The 17,736-nt window shown below is 47.0% G+C and overlaps 1 long non-coding RNA gene across 1 annotated transcript; it reads right to left on the bottom strand.

Annotated features, from left to right (window-relative positions):
- Window positions 1-598: 598 nt before the first annotated feature.
- On the bottom strand, window positions 599-16,186 carry LOC138988999 (uncharacterized). Its single transcript, XR_011465251.1, has 3 exons — window positions 16,115-16,186; window positions 4,147-4,220; window positions 599-868 (listed from the first exon to the last, which is right to left on the bottom strand). It is a non-coding gene; the product is annotated as an uncharacterized lncRNA (long non-coding RNA).
- Between the last annotated feature and the right edge of the window lie 1,550 nt (window positions 16,187-17,736).

The raw sequence follows: 17,736 nt of genomic DNA, 5'->3' as shown, positions 1-17,736 counted from the left end.
AGGGTCTGGACCCAGAGATCTGGAAGAATAGAGCCATTAAGAAGCTATGTCAAAGGGTGGGGGTGGCAATGGGGGTGGAGAAGTTTCACAGGCTGGTTGACTCCAGCCTGTTCCAGCAGAGGTCAAGCGGCTCAAAAGAAGCAGCCCCCTGTCTTCCCCTTCCCCTGCCTGGGCCATGGGCTTTTGTCCTTTGAGCTGTGGCTAGTGTGGGACTCCATAGGCTTTTTTGTTTCCACTTTGTTTACAATGGTTTGCACTGTGAGGAACTCCAGAACAGGCTGTGTCTGTGATTTCTCAGTGTCTTCTTACACTCTGATACAACTATAACGCCATCGTCTGAAAATCCTCAAAGTTTGCTGCATGAGTTTCAGCTCTTCTCATTTAAGCATAATGATTTTTTTTTTCCTTTAAAAAATGTAGTTTGGTCAATGTCAGTGTACATCAGGGATGGGAGTGTATGTGCAGAGTGAGAGTGTGTGTGTAAGTGTATTTACAAGCCATCTTTCCTCCAACTCATTTTAAAGTTATTTGACGATTCCAACAAAGCAACAGGAATATCACATCTTAAAACTTAAACCACAAACCCAGTTTTATTTGGAACTGCTGTGTTTTATTGAAAATATCTAAATATATTAAGAAGAGTCTGAGTCATCTGGCAGAACGGTGGTGTAGCTGTGATAAATGAGTGTCTGTATAAGGGAACTGGAATATAGAGCATTCATCCAGGGCTTGAAAACAATTAGGGATGGGTTTCAGGCTGAAGTATCACAGGAGATGAACAGCCAATGGAAATCCTTGATGGCAAAGTCTCTGAGGATTGCATGCTCGTAAGGTAGTAGAGTACCAGTGAGTTCCCATGGAGTCTAGCCTAAGGAAGATATATAAAGTGTATATTAGAACAGAGCCTGCATCTTTTGGCACAAAGGGCTGTGTCCCGAGAAGCAACTCCGAAGGCCAATTTCACTGCTTTCAGTGATTCTAGAATCAGAATGCCTGGTCCTAGCCCTTACTAGCTGTATGGCACTAGCACAGGGGTGTGGGTTTGATTCCTGGTCAGGGAGCCAAAATCCCACATGCCTTGTAACAACAAACTGAAATATAAAATGGAAGCAATCCTGTAATAAATTCAATAAAAACTTTAAAAAAGGTCCATGTCAATGAGAAATAATAATTTAAAAAAAGAACAAGAACAACTGACTTGAAGGGAAGTGTGATATTCTGACAGTGGCTGCTGCTGCTAAGTCGCTTCAGTTGTGTCTGACTCTGTGCCACCCCGTAGACGGCAGCCCACCAGGCTCCTCCATCCGTGGGATTCTCCAGGCAAGAAGAGTGGAGTGGGTTGCCATTGCCTTCTCCTCTGACAGTGGAGGAGGAGTTAAAAAAAAAAAAAAGCGCTAGTTTCTGGAAAGTAACATCTCCAAAAATAAATATCTACTAATCTATTGTCATAAACTCAGTTTACTCAGCAAACTATATTCATTTAGTTTTGAACATTTTGTCAGCATTTGACATGAAGTGAATGATGATCATTTGTTCAAGTGCTCCTAGTTGTAGAGTTTTCATTAGTCTTTGACTGAAATATTAAATTAATTCAACCATTGCAACCACTGACCTGATCTGTTCTTAAACATGGTGGCAACAAACCCAGAAGATTTCATAGGTAAAATCTGAATGAAGGATTCAAGCAGTGGACTCTGGTTTAGTTTAAATCTCTTAAGAACAAACATTTGTCTCAAATGCTATATCTGAGGCAGCCAGAGTATCTAGAAGGATGCCTACTACTGAGTATCAACTTTAAGAAGCAAAACTGAAATAAGCATGGGGCATTGGCGAGAGCTGTGCTGAGATATTGCCACATATTCATGCTAAATGCCCTTTAGAGCACAAGGGGAGTATGCATCCAAATGTGTGTGCTCACCTGAGAGTTTAAGAAGTTCTCAGGAGGTGGAGGAGATGGTGGGGAGGAGAAAAAGGAGACCAAGAGCAGAGGTGAGAGAAGGGACCCTTCACTCTCTGATTATTTTTATTTTTTGCAGTTTTTAAAAAAATTTATTGAAGTATAATTAATTTACAATGTGTTAGTTTCAGAAAGTGAAGAACTAAAGAGCCTCTTGATGAAAGTGAAAGAGGAGAGTGAAAAAGTTGGCTTAAATCTCAACATTCAGAGAACGAAGATCATGGCATCCGGTCCCATCACTTCATGGGAAATAGATGGGGAAACAGTGGAAACAGTGTCAGACTTTATTTTTCTGGGCTCCAAAATCACTACAGATGGTGATTGCAGCCATGAAATTAAAAGATGCTTGCTCCTTGGAAGGAAAGTTATGACCAACCTAGATAGCATATTAGAAAGCAGAGACATTACTTTATCAACAAAGGTCCGTCTAGTCAAGCCTATGGTTTTTCCAGTAGTCATGTATGGATGTGAGAGTTGGATTGTAAAGAAAGCTGAGTGCTGAAGAATTGATGCTTTTGAACTGTGGTGTTGGAGAAGACTCTTGTGAGTCCCTTGGACTGCAAGGAGATCCAACCAGTCCATTCTGAAGGAAATCAGTCCTGGGTGTTCATTGGAAGGACTGATGTTGAAGCTGACACTTCAATATTTTGGCCACCTGATGTGAAGAGCTGACTCTTTTGAAAAGACCCTGATGTTGGGAAAGATTGAAGGTGGGAGGAAAAGGGGACGACAGAGGATGAGATGGTTAGATGGCATCACCAACTCATTGGACATGAGTTTGGGTAAACTCTGGGAGCTGGTGATGGACAGGGAGGCCTGGTGTGCTGCGGTTCATGGGGTCACAAAGAGTTGGACACAACTGAGCAACTGAACTGAACTGAGTTTCAGGTGTACAGAAAAGTCGATCAGTTACACATATACAAACATCCACTTTTTAAAAAAGATTCTATTGGTGATAATTTCTGAGAAAGTTTCCCTGGTGGTTCAGATGGCAAAGGGTCTGCCTCCTGCAACGCAGGAGACCTGGGTTCAATCCCTGGGTCGGGAAGATCCCCTGAAGAAGGAAATGTCTACCCACTCCAGTATTCTTGCCTGGAGAATCCCATGGACAGAAGAACCTGGCAGGCTACAGTCCATGGGGTCACAAGGAGTTGGACACAACTGAGCAACTAACACTCTTCCTATATAGGTCATTACAAAGTATTGAGCATTGTTCCCTGTGCTATATACAATAGGTTCTTACTAGTCATCTATTTTGTATATAGTAGTGTGTGTATGTCAATCCCAGTCTCTCAATTTAGCCCTCTCTCCTCCTCTCCCCTGGTAATCATAAGTTTGCTTTCTACATCTGTGATTCTGTTTATTTTTTTTTTTAAATAAGTTCATTTTTACCCATTTTTAAAGATTTCACATATAAGCGATACTATATGATATTTGTCTCTCTGTGTCTGACTTACTTCACTCAGTATGCCAGTCTCTAGGACCATCTATGTTGCTGCAAATGGCAATGATTTGTTCTTTTTTATGGCTGAGTAATAGTTCATGTCTGGATTCCAAAATTTGGGGGCAATATGAAAACTAGGGGCAAAAGATAAGAAATATTTGTCCTGAACCAACCAAAGATGACTCCTGGGTATTGATGAGAAGGATTAGAGCAAACGATACAGCTAAATTGGCTGAGGAGGGACTCCAGAGATTACTGATGTTCTTATGCCATGTAAAGGCAATCATGACAGATGGACATGGACAGACTCCTTAGAGAAAAGCTCCTTGATGCTGGGAAGGATTGAAGGCGAGAGGAGAAGTGGACGACAGAGGATGGGATGGTTGGATGGCATCACCAACTCAACGGACATGAGTTTGAATAAACGCCGGAGTTTGTTGGACAGGGAGGCCTGGTGTGCTGCAGTCCGTGGGGTCACAAAGAGTCAGACACAACTGAGTGACTGAACTGAGTAACTTTTTAGCAAAAGGAATGAATTTATAAGCACATAAGGGAAAAATCATACAGGAATAGTTTTGACTCAGCAACAAATTTTAATTTCCTGAACATCAAAGACAAAAGAAATGACAAATTGGGTTAAGTCCTTATAGTATTTTTTTCAGCTAAAGAATTATCATCTTTAATGTCTAAATAGCTTTTTTACAAAACGATATGTACATATCATACCTAAGCTCCTTCCACTTACCTGCCCCCCAACCAGCACTCCACCTGTACCCAGGAAGGGTGCCGTAGCCCAGCTGCTCTCTGGAGAGGTGTTTCCTGCGTGGAGAGCAATCAGTTCAGTGCTAAGCTTCATGTCTGACTCTTTGCAATCCCATGGACTGTAGGCTGCCAGGCTCCTCTGTCCATGGGATTCTCCAGGCAAGAATACTGGGGTGGGTAGCCATTTCCTACTCCAGGGGATCTTCCCGACCCAGGGATCGGACCTATGTCTCTTTCATCTCTGGCATTGGCAGGCAGATTCTTTACCTCTAGCACCACCTGGAAAGCATCTCTGGGTAGCAATGCAGACTGGCAAACCTCTCTCTTCCCTTGTGTGGCAAACCTATGTTCTCCAGTGAATTCTGAATCCCAACCTGGGGGAGGGACTCCCTTGCCAAGTTTGGTCCTTCTTTTCTTCCCTAACCCTGGGGTATTCTTGGAGTCCTCTAGACTCTTTGTATTAAATAGTTACTCCTCTGTTATCCTTTATAACTCTTTTTTAAAAAGATTTTTTTTTAATGTGGAACATTTTTAAAATCTTTATTGAATTTGTTACAGGAGTGTTTCTGTTTCATGTTTTGGTTTTTTGACCATGAGATATGTGGGACCTTAGCTTCCCGATCAGGGGTCAAACCTGCTCCTTCCTGCGTTGGAAAATGGAGTCTTAACCAGGGGACTGCCAGGGAAGTCCCTCATCTATAATTCTTTCTTTTTAATTAATTAATTAATTTTAATTGGGGGCTAATTACTTACAATATTGTGGTGGTTTTTGCCACACACTGACATCAATCAGTCATGGGTGTACATGTGTCCCCCCATCCCAAAACCCCTCCCACCTCCCTCCCCATCCCATCCCTCAGGGTCGTTCCAGTGCACCAGCCCTGAGCGCCCTGTTTCATGCATCAAACTTGGACTGATCATCTATTTCACATATGGTAGTATACATGTTTCAATGCTATTCTCTCAAATCATCCCACCCTCACCTTCTCCCACAGAGTCCAAAAGTCTGTTCTTTACATCTGTGTCTCTTTTGCTGTCTTGCATATAGGATCGTCATTACCATCTTTCTAAATTCCATATATATGCATTAATATGCTGTATTCGTGTTTTTTCTTTCTAACTTACTTCACTCTGTGTAATAGGCTCCAGTTTCATCCACCTCATTAGAACTGACTCAAATGTAGTATTTTTAATAGCTGAGTAATATTCCATTGTGCATATGTACCACAACTTCCTTATCCATTCATCTGCAGATAGACATCTAAGTTGCTTCCATGTCCTGGCTATTATAAACAGTGCTGTGATGAACATTGGGGTACACGTGTCTCTTTCAATTCTGGTTTCCTCAGTGTGTATGCCCAGAAGTGAGATTGCTGGATCATAAGGCAGTTCTGTTTCCAGCTTTTTAAGGAATCTCCACACTGTTCTCCATAGTGGCTGTACTAGTTTGCATTCCCACCAACAGTGTAAGAGGGTTCTCTTTTGTCCACACCCTCTCTAGCGTTTATTGCTTGTAGACTTTTTGATGGCAGCCATTCTGACTGGCATGAGATGGTGCCTCATTGTGGCTCTGATTTGCGTTTCTCTGATCATGAGCGATGTAATTCTTGATAGTAAGCTTTTCCTGTCCCAGCCCTGCATAGTCTCTGTTTCCTGAATGGACCCTGCACATCTTTGCACTTCTCCGCTGCCATTCCAACAACTTGACAGCTCCTGCTGTATCGCCGCCCTGACCTTCCCAGATCTCACAGCTCCTCTTGAATGTGAGGGACAAAGAGTACAGGGGGTGTGTTTGACTGGAGTGGTCTGAGGTCTGTCCTCTCTGCACCAGCCCACTCCACTCAGTTCTATCCCAGCAGTCTCTGCTGGGAACGCGTGATAAGGATTCCTTAGCGCTTCTCCTGGACCAAGCGTTCTTTCTTTTCCCTTTCAGATGAAGTTCACTGTGGCTACAGACCCAAGTTTTCAAACTCAACCGTGCTACAAGCTCACGAACTGTTGAACGTCCAGGATGGCGAGTTCCCATGGCAAGTGAGTATCCAGATCTCGCAGAAACACCTCTGTGGAGGCTCAATCATACATCGGTGGTGGGTTCTGACCGCTGCACACTGCTTCCCAAGAACCTTGTAAGTTTCTGAGGTGTTGTCTTACTTTACGTCAGGTTTCCTCGATGTATTGCCTGGGCTGGGTAGCTTAGTGGGTTACTACATGACACATGTGAAGCCATGGGCTCTACCCCAAGTGTGTGTCCACTGGATTTGTACCGAAAGGTATCTGCTCTATACTTACTCTCTCAAGCTAACCAGATCCAAACATTGGCTGCTAGTTGTGACTATGCGCCCAGTATAGGAAAATCAGTACAAAGCTTCCCCTCCCCTGCCTGCCCTCTGTGTAGACCACCACTGTATTCACTCACTGTACACATACAGGCTACCACATGCTGTTTTAAGTGATGACAATACGGTAGTCCGCAAGACAGTCAAGTCTCCAGCTGTCAAGGAGTTCACAGTCCAGTTTCTTGGGTGGATTCACCCCACTGTCTTCTGTGGGAAAGTCTCCTTGAGCTGACTGTTCACTAGCCCAGAGTTTTGCCTGAGTTTAGACCCCTGACTTCTGCCACTCTGATCTCTAGCCTCTCTTCGGCCACTGTACACCCAATGCTTTGGACTTCTCAGTATTCAACTCTAAACTCTACTGTTTACAAAGTGTTAAAGTGTTAGTCACTCAGTTGTGTTCAACTCTTTGTGACCCCATGGACTGTAGCCCACCAGGCTCCTCCATCCATGGAATTCTCCAGGCAAGAATACTGGAGTGGATAGACATTTCCTTCTCCAGGGGAATCTTCCTGACCCGAGGGATGGAACCTGGGTCTCCTGCATTGCAGGCAGATTCTTTACCGTCAGAGCCACCAGGTGTTAATAAATGTGCCTGTAAGTGAGAAATGCAATATGACTATTATTATATTGTAGTTTGTAGTTATTATATTCATTCTTTAGGTTAGAAATGACCTTGGAAAACATCACTGTGGTCATGGGATCCAGAACACTCAAGGACTCCCGCCTGGAGAGAAAGCAAGTGCAGAAGATAATTATTCACAAAGATTATGAACCACCTCACCTGGACAGCGACCTCTCCCTGTTGCTGCTTGCCACACCAGTACAATTCAATAACTTCAAAATGCCCATCTGCCTGCAGAAGAAGGAGAAGATCTGGGGCCGCTGCTGGATGACAGAGTGGGTGATGGCTCCTTCATATGGTATGTACCTTCCCTTCTGAACCCAGAAAATTTATGCCTAAATGTCTAGCCCCAGGCTAGACAGCATGATGCTTTGGAAGACTCAGGTCGGAATTTTGGCCTCACCACTCTCGCTTTTTGATTCCGACCTAGCTCCCCCAGATTATTTTCTTTCACGTTTTCTCATCTGTAGAATGACAAGACTGCAGCCTTCAAATACGCTGTGTGGATTAAATTAAGTGAGATTATACATGTAAGGTCCTTACCATCAATAGAAGCCTGGAACATCAGTTCAGTTCAGTTCAGTTGCTCAGTCGTGTCCAACTTTTTGCGACCCCATGAATCACAGCACGCCAGGCCTCCCTGTCCATCACCAACTCCTGGAGTTTACTTAAACTCATGTCCATCGAGTCAGTGATGCCATCCAGCCATCTCATCCTCTGTTGTCCCCTTCTCCTCCTGCCCCCAATCCCTCCCAGCATCAGGGTCTTTTCCAATGAGTCAACTCTTCGCATGAGGTGGCCAAAGTACTGGAGTTTCAGCTTCAGCATCAGTCCCTCCAATGGAACATAGATGAACCTAAATGCATGGGAGTGATGGTGATTTCTTTCGGAGCCCAGAAGCACTGTAGAAAGAAAGCTTGGATTCTTCCCTCCTAGGTGGTTTTACAAGCACATCTCCCCAAATGTTTATCATCAGATGAAGCTCATGTAGACTTCCCTGGTGGCTGAGATGGTAAAGAACCCACCTGCCAATGCAGGGGACAAAGGAGATGCGGGTTTGATCCCTGGGTAGGGAAGATCCCCTGGAGGAGGGCATGGCAACCCACTCCAGTATTCTTGCCTGAAGAATCCCATGCCCAGAGGAGCCTGGTGGGCTCCATGCAGTTGCAAATAGTTGGACACGACGGAGTGGCAACACTTTCACTAGACTACCATCCTGAGACGACTCTGAGACAGTGATTCCCCAAGCAAGCACAGTCCTCCGCTACATCCAGGCTGACTAGACAGGGATGCCGGAAGGGGATGAGCAGGATCCTCTTGGATCCGGGTTGTTTCTTTCCTTCGAGATGGCACCTTTAGGTATGCCATCCTCCTGGCCTCTCCACTGGCCTGGCAGAGGTGGGTACAGAAGTTAGGCTGTTATGAACCTCTGCACAAGGCAAAGCCTGGCTGTGAAGAGATGGTGGGGTCACTGAGAAAGCTCTTTCCATACTCACCTGGCAGAGGCTGGGGTGAGGGTTTGGTAGGCTGCTTCCAGAGGGAGTGAGCTTCCCAATGGGAAGCAGAGAAATAAGCAGAGATGGAGAAACCACTCCTGGGAGATGGTGGAGAGGAGATTGAGTGGGCATTGGGTTAGGTCACTCTAAGTCTGTGATGGTCTGAGTGTCTACATGCTTGCCAGGGCCTCCACCCTCGTCACTTGTGGGTCCATCCCTCTCCGTGGTGGAGCAGTGCTCATCCTTACTCTGCTGCTGCTGCTGCTAAGTCGCTTCAGTTGTCTGACTCTGTGCAACCTCAGAAACGGCAGCCCACCAGGCTCCCCTGTCCCTGGGATTCTCCAGGCAAGAACACTGGAATGGGTTGCCATTTCCTTCAATGCAGGAAAGTGAAAAGTGAAAGTGAAGTCGCTCAGTCGTGTCTGACTCTTAGCAACCCCATGGACTACAGCCTGCCAGGCTCCTCCGTCCATGGGATTTTCCAGGCAAGAGTACTGGAGTGGGGCGCCACTGCCTTCTCCGCATCCTCACTCTAGCTTCCTCATTTTGCTAGACCGAAAGGACAACTTCAACATGTACCTGCAGAAGCTGAGAGTGGTGCAGATTACCTGGAGAGACTGCAGCCAGAGGGTAGACCACCTCTCCAGGAACATGCTTTGCGCCTGGCAAGAACTGGGCACCAAAGGCAACTGCCAGGTACTCAGCCCCCATCTCAGCTCCAACCTCCACATGCCCCACCACGTTCTGGGTTCCCAGGAGGGAGACAAGGAGGGAAGCCCTAGCCCAGGGGTCCCCAACCTCTGGGCCATGGACAGGAGGTGAGCTGTGGGTGAGTGAGCCAAGCCCCATGTGTATTTACAGCTGCTCCCCATCACTCTTATTACTGCCTGAGCTCCGCCTCCTATCAGATCAGTGGCAGCATGATAAATGTAATGTGCTTGAATTATCACCAAACCACCCTCCAACTGGGTCCAGGGAAAAACTGTCTTCCACAAAACAGCTCCCTGGTGCCAAAAAGGTTGGATACCACTTCCCTGACCCATGCCACTAGGACCCTCTCACTCTGCACTCTAGTTAGAGGTGCTGTTGATTGCTCTAGACTGTTCCTTCTCTCTTTTCTCATTCTTAGGGAGACAGTGGGGCACCTATGGTCTGTACTATCCATGGAAGTCGGAGGCTCTTCCAAGTGGGTGTGTTCAGTTGGGGCATACGATCTGGCTTCAGGGGGAGGCCTGGTATGTTTGTGTCTGTGGCTCAATTTCTTCCATGGATCCAGGAAGAAACAGAAAAGGAGGGGAAAGCCTACACCTTCTCAGGAACTCAGAGAAGCAGCTCCCTGCATCGTGTTCTGTGGTACCCCATATGGTTTGGCTTGGGGGTCTCAAGTACAGCTTACCAGCATGTTTACTGGTGATAAATCAGGTCACTAAGCTTCAGATCCATACTATCTTCTCCTCCTTTCTCCCCACCCATCCTTACACAAGTACCTTTGAAGCATTCCAGGGTTTCTCTGTTAGACCCTGGAAGATAGACATGGAGTCTGTGATCCCAAATCTCACAGGAGCTATTGCTTGTGCTGCTTTGAGTTGGGATGTTAAGATCAGTGAATCCCACGGACATCAACACGCTGCCTTACTTCTGTTCTATTATAACCAATTGATCAGAAGTTGTGCCAAGTGGAAAACCATGTGAGGAATAACTAGTCATTTAGTGAGTTACGGGTGGTTAGGTGGCAGAAGCTTTGTGGGCAAGGCAGACACATCCATATACAGATTAATGTCTATTTCTATGATGAAAAATTACTGCCTACTCCAAAAGGGAAGAAGTCAAGTATGACTGACCTTCCACAAGATGGGTTACACGTCTGACCATCCTCAGCCTATGGATGATGGCCATAACAGGGTACCCTGAGGGTGCTGAGCCTCCGTATGGAGTTGTACTTTTCAATGCCTAATTTAACACCGTATCCTCGTGACTCAATTAAGGGATGGAGTTAGAGGATCAGTGAGCAGGTCACATTTAATAAATTCATCCTGACATTCCTACCCAAGATTTTGTACTCCTTCTTTTATATTTTACAAAGAATTCCATTTAATGTAGGCCATCTCTTATCCAGGGTTTTAGTCTGTCAACTAAACAAACAGAGCTACTTCTAGCTGTGCCAGGTTACTCATTAGAATACAGATTTTCTCTAAAGTGCTCTCAGACTGACACATTTGGTCCAATCATTTATTACTTTATCCTCTGCCTAATTCTTTTAGAGGGCTTTCCTGATGGCTCAGTAGTAAAGAATCCACCTGCTAATGCAAGAGACATGGGTTTGATTCCTGGGCAGGAAGATCCCCTGGGTAAGGAAATGGCAACCCATTCCAGTATTCTTGTCTGGAAAATCCCAAGGACAGAGGAGCCTGATGGACAGTCCGGGGTCACAAAAGAATTGGACATGACTGAGCATTTTAACAACTCCTTTAGAGTCTCTTCTCACACATAATCCTCAAGTGTCTACAAATATGCATCAGCGGAAGTTTGCAGGTCTGTTATTGTGGATAATATCTTCTCCTGGGTCAGATTTACCTGATCCCATATGAAGGATATTGGGATGACTTCACTTATGGTTCTGGCTGCCATAGGAGGTCGTAAGGATGGGTCATGGGGGAGAACCCAGTATCGTGTACGTATATATGCTTAGTCGATCAGTTGTGTCCAGTTTTCTGCAGCCCCAAGGACTGTAGCCTGCCAGTCTCCTCTGCCCATGAAATTTTCCAGGCAAGAATACTGGAGTGGGTTGCTGTTTGCTACTCCAGGGGATCTTCCCAACCCAGGGATGGTGAACCCATGTCTCCTGCATTGGCAGGAGCATTCTTTACCACCAGAGCCACCTGGGAAGTCCCCAGCATCTTCTGGGAAAGTAATTTCAGTTAAGTCATTACAAAGTCTTCATGGAGAGGAGACTAGCCTCCCGAGAATGGGGTAGAAGGACTGCTTCTAACAGGAATGGAAGTTCAGTGAGATTTTGAGGTATTTTATTTTTATTTTATTCTTTTTTGGCTGCACCACACAGCATTCAGGATCTTAGTTCCCCAACCAGAGATTGAGTCTGTACCCTCTGCCTTGGCATCAAGGAGTCTTTACCACTGGATAGCCAGGGAATTCCCAGATTTGAGGTTTTAAAGTACACTAACTCATTTTAATCCATCCAAACATTCCACTGTAATTTTCTTGGTCACCTTCTTCTCCAATTAATCACCATTTATGTATGGACCTAATGAAGTTGTGAATTCAAGTTATGTTGTCATTCTGCCACCTGCAGGACCAACCCTGGGTCTAATTTTTGATGCAATAGATAAAGAGATTCCTTTAGGGCAGTTGTAGAAACTTCTCTGGTTGTTGGATAATGCCTTTGAGTTGACAATGTAAAACTCCAATATTATTGTTCTTTCTTTCCCTGTAAACTTGCCACCGTATTTGGTAATAGTAGCTCTTGTACTTATCTCTTCCACCAGAAAATTCTATTGCAAATGTCACTTGTTCTCCTCTAACAGGATTCTAAGAATGACAGGTAATAATTTGAGAAACTGTTTTGACATTGCATACCCTGGTCTCCCAGAATCCCATTTTCCACCAGCAAAGAGGTCATTATTCCCTTCAAATCAAATTAGGCCTGACAAGAAATCTTAGATTCCCATCTGTGCAGTTGTATTTCCTGAAACCACATTCAATACCAAATAACTATATCAGTCAGGATTCTATCAGGAAAATAGAAAATAACCTATATATCTCAAGCCGAAAGGGATTTAGTACATAGAGATGGATGCTTACAGAACCATTAAAAGGGCTTGAGTGCAAAGGCCAAGAAAAACAGTTGCTTGCTTTGTGAAGCTCAGTAGGCCTCAGGAATGATAATAACTCACTGCTAATCATCTTATGATTCTCTTCAGCATTAATGTAACAATTTGCGGAAGGACACCCAAACTTAAAGGCCAAACCTCCCAACTGTCTTCTGCTGAAATCTTCACGCCTGTGTACAGCTGCTAAGGAAAACTGTTTCTCCTGGTCTCCTGCCTTCTAAAACTCGCCTGAGGATCTAAATCTGAAGCCTGCTGGGACTCTGAGCAATGTGAGCAGCTTTCAGCATCTAAAATTCTTAGGAGAGTTTAGAAAGGCAGAGATGGAGCTGAGCATCAAGACACAATAGCCGGCACACTGATAAACTAAATGTGGAAAGTAGAAGAACAATTCCCTCCAGTGATTGCTATGAGGATTAAATGAGCGAACACCTGTAAAGTCCTAAGCACAGTATATTATACATGCGTTAAGTGCTTGACATTTTAAGTTTTTGATTGCTGAATCATCCAGTTCAAAAGACATCCATCCTGAATACACATATTGTCAGCTGGACGGCTCAGCCATCAGCCAACCAACCAGATCAGGAATCAGGCTCGTGAAGGTCCCCATCTATGAAGGTCCTTTTTCCAGAAAGCCCTGGGTAACCTACATAACTGCCTGAGTGACCTGCTTCTCCCTTCCTGCACCCCAATTCCTGGTCATATGCTTTAAGTTAGTCAATAAAGAATGAATCTGCGAGACCCTAGACACCCCACCCTCAATGCTAATGAAAGCGAGATCCCCAGGTCTGTTACATCTTTCTCTCTCTCCCTGCAACCTGGCTGTATAACCCCTCAGGTGTGCTGTGTACACTCCAGGACTTGGAGTAATAAATCTTATTCCTCAAAGTTCCCTGTTGGGGTTCCCTGGTGGCTCATTGGTAAAGAATCTGCCCACCAATGCAAAGACACGGGTTCAATCCCTGGTCCAGGAAGATCCCACATGCCTCAGAGCAACTAAGCCCACACGCCACAACTATTGAGCCTGTGCTCTAGAGCCCGGGAACCACAACGATGAGCCCATGTGCCACAACTACTGAAGCCCGTGTGCCTAGAGCCAGTGCTTCACAATGAGAGAAGCCATCACAATAAGAAGCCCTTGCATCACAACCAGAGATTAGCCCCTGCTTGCTGCAACTAGAGAAAAGCCCACACAGCAATGAAGACCCAGCACAGCCACAAAAAAATAATTTTTTTTAAGTTCTCTGATGGTTTTTGCTGAAGCATATCCTGCCATCCTAATGAGAACCACAAAGGCTGATCCAGCCACTCACTGGAGGAGATGTCCATGGGGGCTGGCTGCAGGTAACATGGTCTGGACGAGTGCCACCCATATTCCTAGCTGACGGCATGGCTATCAATAGGCTGAGACCAACACAAAGCCATGAAAAGCCTTACTGGGCAGTTGGCTATCTTTATCCTCTCTGAAATAAGGATGGCTCACAGCCTTCAGTTCTGTTCTTTGGGAGGGAACACTGGGATGATACTGCAGTTATTTTCCATCTGTCCCCATTTCACCAGTACAAATCCACTGGCTGTCCTTCCCTGAGTCCCAGGAGGCTGACGCCTCCAGACTGGTCACCTGGGGAGGGGGCGGTGTCCCTGAATGTCACATGGTTCGTCCTTGGCAGTGGGAGGCATGCACAGAGGTAGGAGGCAGGTAGGAGGAGATTGGGGGACTTCCTCGCTATCCCTTTCTGTTGGGGCCACTTGCTCCCAGGGGCAGGGTCCCTCCTTGACCTGGTTCCTGCCGGAATCTCCCCTCCACACCTGCCCTCCTCACTGGACTCCAACAACAAGGCTTCCTGTTCTTGTCCCGTGGCTGACGGCTACAGCTGGTCTCTGAAATGCCCTCCTTCATCAGGACACTTTATGATGCCCACAGCCTTCCACCCCACCATGAAAGTAGCCTCACTTCAATTTTCTGAGTGGAATTTCCTTCTGGGACCTTCTTGAATTTCTCTGCTCAAGGTTCTCTTCCTAAACACCCGGGCCTGAGGTTTTGGAGCCATCCCTTTGCTTCCCCCTCAGCGGGCTAAAAGGAAATTCAGAAAGTCACAGCAGGGTTCAGCAGATGGTCAGGCCATGGGTTCACACTGAACTCAAAGACTAGACCCACCACCCTTCCTGGCGGACGTGAGGAATTCATCCCCAGGAGCCCAGAGGCTATCAGTAACAGCAGGTCCCTTAAGGAGACAAGAGTCCCAGGTCCCGCCTCCCACCATTGTCTAAAACGGAATGCATAAACCCAGGTCGCATCTCTGTGGCCTTGAGCTCAGAGACCCTGAGCAGCCTGTACCAAGAAAGAACTAGGGCACAGCTGAAATCCAGAAGGGAGAGGAAACAGGCGGAGATCCACGGGGAACAATGTCTATTTCTTAATCCGTCTCCTGCCCCAAATAGCTGGGCTCTCCTCCCCCACTGGTGTTTACTGTGTTCCTCTCCCTGGCAGCAGGTGCCACCAGGCCTTAAACTGGGTCACAGAGGGCGGCGAGGAGCCGACCAGGCCCTCAGGCCACATCCTCCCCTGACTTCACTCCCCAGGCTCCAGACTGGAGGGGCAGAGCCCAGACTCCAGGTGGCTCCTGCCCTCCAGGGCGTCCCGGCGGGGTCCCTGCTGCCCAGAGCCACAACCAGCGAGGGGGCCATGCTCTGTCCATCCCGTGCTGGGGCAGAGGGGCCACACTGCCCCCCCTCCCACTGCAGTCGCAGTGAGTCCCCTCAGGAACCCCTCCTCCCCAGGGCAGCCAGAACCCACACAAGGGCTCCCAACACCCTGGGGGCAGAGCTAGTGTAGAGCGTAGAGAATAAATTTCAGAATCAGAAAACAAACAAATTAAACCCCAGATTTGAAACCCCAGACCCCTGAGACACAGGGAGGGAGATGCTTGCTCAGGATAACGCAGCGGGGAAGTGGCCCAGCGCAGGCCCCAAGCACCACTGCTCACCCTCTCCACCTCTGTGGCCACGTGTCTGCCCCTCCCGTCCCGACCCCGCCCCTCCCGTCCGACCCCGCCCCTCCTCCTTCCCAGGATCCCCGGCATCTGGTCCTGATGGCCCCTTTCTCTTCACAGGTTCTGTCGGAGCATGGTTTTGGCCTGTTCACCACGGACATCCGGGAGGGATAGACCTTTAACTACGTGGAGGATTACCACGAGCAGTACCTAGACAAGAACCCCAATGGGGTCTGTGACCTCGGGGGCACCGGAGTGTCCTGTGCCCTGGGTATTTATTTTGGACCCAGAATTCACATGTTGGAACCCTCGGCCCCAGCATGGCCATGTTTTCTGATGGTGACATTGAGGAAAGAATGAGCTTCCCAAGTGGTGATAATGGTAAAGAAGTCACCTGCCAATGCAGGAGACATAAGAGACCCGGTTCCATCCCTGGGTCCAGAAGAGCCCCTGGAGGAGGGCATGGCAACCCACTCCAGTATTCTTGCCTGGAGACTCCCAGGGACAGAGGAGCCTGTGGGCTACAGTCCATACAGTTGCAGAGAGTCCATCACGACTGAAGCGAGTTAGCATGGTTAGCATGCATGCCAGGAAAGAATTATGGCTAAATGAGGTCACAAGGCAGGGTTGGGGGTCGGGGGGGGGGTCTCACTCACTACCTGAATCCACAGGGAGGCCATGTGGGTCAGGAGGAACTGGGTCGGCTGCCACCTGGATCTTGGACTTCCAGCCTCCAGCACTGTGAGAAGATAAATTTCTGTTGTGTAAGCCAGCAGTCTATGGCATTTCATTAGGGCAGCTCGGTTTGACCAAGCCAGAATGAAAAAGGAATCACTCCCTATGTGGTCGGCTCTTGAGGTCACAACAAAAACACTTGAAAGGAAGCAGGCAGTTGTTTTGTGGTTCACAGTGGCTTTTTGAAATGCACGAAAGCATTTTTTAAGTCTGGTCTTTGAGATATAATTTAGGAAATTACCTTTTTAAGACATATGGTTCCATGAATTCTGACAACTGCCATATGGTTGTGTAACCACCACCACAGTCAAGGCATAGCACTTTCCACCACCCCAGAAAGTTCTCTGGTGCCCCTGGGAACCCGCCCCTGCCCCAAATCGCAGCCTCTGGTGACAGTTGGTGTGCTCTCTGCCTGTCTGTGCAGCATATGGAAGGCAGTAGCTAGCCAGCCTCTTCAACTTAGCAGAAGGCCTTGGAGGTTCCTGTGGTCAGTGGCCTGTTCCTTTTCATTATTCATGGCTATTACTGTTGTCTGGACGGACCACTGATAGACAGGTAGGGTGCTGTTTTTAAGTCAGTCGTGTCCGATTGTTTTGTGACTGTATGGACTGTTGCCCACCAGGCTCCTCTGTCCATGGGATTCTCCAGGCAAGTATACTGGAGTGGGTTGCCATTTCCTTCTCCAGGGGATCTTCCCGACCCAGGGATCAAACCAGCATCTCCTGCATTTACAGGTGGATTCTTAACTGCTAAGCCACCAGGGAAACCCATGTAGGGTGCTAGTTTTTAGTAATTATTTATAAAAACACCATAAGCATTACGTACCACACCACACATGTCTTAGTGTGGACATGTGTCTTCCTGCAATGGTGTTTTGATAAAAATGTGAATTCGTGCATACATGTGCTGGGATATTGGGAATTCTTGGGGATCTGAATGACAGTTGTGCACATGCTGTGTTCACCTGTTCAGAAGTTCAGGGCCAGCCATGGAAGCTATGTATATAAGCCAGGTGACCTTGGGAATCCTTTATTTATGCCCTGTTCCACCGTGTATGAACACGTGCCCTCCAGGGCCCCCAAGTTTGCAAACACTTAAAGCTGCAATGAAATATTTCTCTCTGCTGAGCCCAAATTCATGTTGTTTTCCAAAGAACAGAGATAAGAGGCTGTGTCTCCCATTTCAGGCCCCCTCCTGGCAGAGAAAAGATTTGAGTTAGGTTGATGAATTCTAATGTAGGACTCTGAGCCTGTGCTCGCTCCACTGTGTCACCTGATTTGTTAGGATCAGCAGTCTTGGGTCCCTTCTGAAGAATACCTTCAGCTCTGTTTTTTCCTGCTGCATCAGTGAATCTGAGACGCCTTGATTTACAGGAGACCAGCTGGTGTGGAATCCTTCCACTCTGCTACCCGCCACTTCGCCAGTTCCACACTGACCTCTGCATCCCAGAGGACTGGCTCGTGGAATCATCAGCTTCCGGTCCAGGATGCCTCCTGGCTGTCTTGTCTGGACTGTGCTGGCTCCACCCAGTGCCCTATTGTGACCT

The sequence above is a fragment of the Bos mutus genome, chromosome 8 (genome assembly GCF_027580195.1).
Source record: "Bos mutus isolate GX-2022 chromosome 8, NWIPB_WYAK_1.1, whole genome shotgun sequence".
Lineage (NCBI taxonomy): Eukaryota > Metazoa > Chordata > Mammalia > Artiodactyla > Bovidae > Bos > Bos mutus.
This window is presented reverse-complemented; position numbering and strand designations above follow the sequence as displayed.